The sequence below is a fragment of the Coloeus monedula genome (assembly GCF_965178545.1).
Source record: "Coloeus monedula genome assembly, chromosome: 10".
Lineage (NCBI taxonomy): Eukaryota > Metazoa > Chordata > Aves > Passeriformes > Corvidae > Coloeus > Coloeus monedula.
Window position 1 is genome coordinate 1,339,603 of NC_138790.1, and position 2,630 is coordinate 1,342,232.

Consider the following 2,630-nt stretch of genomic DNA (forward strand, 5'->3'; position numbering starts at 1 on the left):
CCCCGGGCCAGCCCCCGCCGCGCCCCGCCCGCAGCCCGCCCTCACCGCCCGGTCACCGCGGGGCTGGCCCCGGCCCCCGGCCTGCAGGGAGCTGCCTCTGCTGGGGTTGCAAAGTGCGGAATATGGGAAATTTTCTTAAGAAAGGACGCTCATTAGTGTCTGATCTTTGTAGCTTTCAAGCCTAATCAACAAGAAAGGAGATTTAAGCCGTGCAACAGCAGCTCACGAGCTCTAAGTGGTGTCCTGGTGTTGGAAAGAGAAATTCCTTGTTGGTAGAATTGCCTTGCTAAGGTTTAGGGCTCCACGCGTTTCAATGATCTCAGTCCTGGGGGGAAGGTTGACAGTGCTTGGGGAGAAGGATGTGCCACTGACAGTGGGCACACAGAATGCAGAACTTAGAGGCCACAAGGACATTTGGCAAAAACCCCACGACAAGGAAGAAACTGATAAAGGCAACCCAGCAACTGTGCTGAAATCAGCTCTGATGGGTCAAAAGCAGTTCTGGCAGGGGCAGATCATGAGCACCGACTCTCGGACCACTGACCCAAGAAACCACTGACCCAAAAGAAGAGAAAGACTGAGCACCTGGACTAATTAGCATGAGAAACGAGAGAATCATTAATCAGTAGAAGATAGAATGCTAATTAATAAGAGAATGATGTAACTTGCAGCCAATGAACATCAATACCTTCATTTGCTAAAATGTATAAATAGTGAAAAGTTTTGATAGTCATGGCGCTGGCTTTGTGGATTTGCCACCCAGCCCAATTTCTGTGCAGAAATGTAAATAAATCAAATACCTTGACTCAGTGTTGGATTGGCATCTTGCACACTGGGTGAAAAAACCTATTCTGGGACAACAGTGGCATTTAATGTGTGCTCCCAGTGTGTGCTCTGTGCCCCTGGTCCCTTTGGGTGTCACTTCACACCAGCCCCTCAGCTCAGCACAGTGATGCCACTGTAAAAAGAACTGAGAGGTGGTGGGGGGAAACATAGTTTCTAACGTTACAAAATATATCTGTTGCTCTAAAATGTTATTTAAGGGACAGAGAAGATTCTTACCTATACATTATTATATTCTTATTTATATCTCTATAATCTCCCATTTGTGTCTCTTGGCCTTTAAAAGTCAGTCCCCGGGCAGAATGGCTACAGCATCTTCCCTGATCTGGAACAGGTGTAGACAATTTTAGAAATTGATTTACATGTACAGAAAGGTTCTTCACTCAAAGCAACCTTTATTGCTGCTTTTATACAACCTTTATTGTTATAGCTGTTGTGGTGGATTGTTCTAGCTCTTCTGGCATTTATTATATAATGTTAAAACCCCCCCCAAACTAGGGGTAATACTCTGCCATTTGCTTGTAAAACAGCATGTTCTGGGAGTTTATAAAAATGGTGTAAATTATGCCTTGGAGGGCTAACTTGTCTGTTGCATTTTTATTAACCAGAATGAAACCAAAGTTCACTCTAAGTTGTACTCTGTATTTATGATTTACAGGTCTGATCTACTCGTCCTTTAATAACACAGCTGCTGTATTTGTACAAAACAGGCATATTCTGAGCCTGAATAAATGCAGAAGAAAGCAGTGTTCAGGAAAAGAGAGCTCATAGAAAAAAAAAAGAAGAAATTTCTACATTGTCATGGAAAAACTCCAGTAATGTTGAAAGCTTGTCTTTTTTTCCTTTTTTCCTTCAAGATGAATGGAGTTTGGTAGTGAGAAGAAGAAATGCATTTCAATGTATACAGCAGAGAAATTTTAAGTCTTGGAAGTTGTGCAAGGACCAAGTCCAAAGGCCTGAGCTTAAACCCAGCTCCCAAACCAAAGGGGAAAGATAAGTGCATGGCACAGGCCCCAGGTATGCTTCTGGCTGTGTTTTCCTCTCCCAGCGTTGCTAGTTTCACAGCAATCAGACCCAAGGCTGTGCAGCTTTGCTACACCTGACCCGATCTTTAACATGAGAGGGGTGCAGGTTGCAGAACCTGTCAGTGCACTCAGCCTTGGCAAAATGTTATCAGGATGGTCCAGTTTGTTCCTGTAGCTTTTGTGTGATTCCCCAAGAGCTTGTGCAGGTCTCTGTCAGCCCTGCTGTTCTAAAGCTGTGCAGGGGCTGCCTGGCAGTTTGTGCTTTGCTGGAAAGCAGCTGTGGGCTATGGAACCACAGGACAAAGTGGCAGCTTTCTCCTGCCCTAGGTGTGCCAAAAGAAGAGATCTCACTGTTCCAGACCCCTATGATTACTGGTCTTTTGACCACACCTTAGAGGATAATGCTCAGAAAATACACTTGGCACCCAGCTCTGGAGAAAGGCTTCTAAGACAGGAATAGCAGCAAATCGTTAGAAACTCCAGCACTAGAAGTGGGTATGAGGGTATTCACCAAAGGACAGGTTTCAGTGGATGTGAATGTTGTGCTTTGTCTTCTGAACCTCTCAGAAAGTGCCATAGTAGAAGAAAAAGATTCCTGCTTCTTTCTGAGCTGGAGCAACACGAATGTGTCAAGTCTCCTACAGCTCCCTGGGATTATCAGCCTGTTCAGGAAGCGCTGAATGATAAAAACAAGTGCTTTATTTATAGGAGCCTCAGCTTAATTTTTATTCCAGTATATCAGTGCTGCAAGGTACTCCAGAA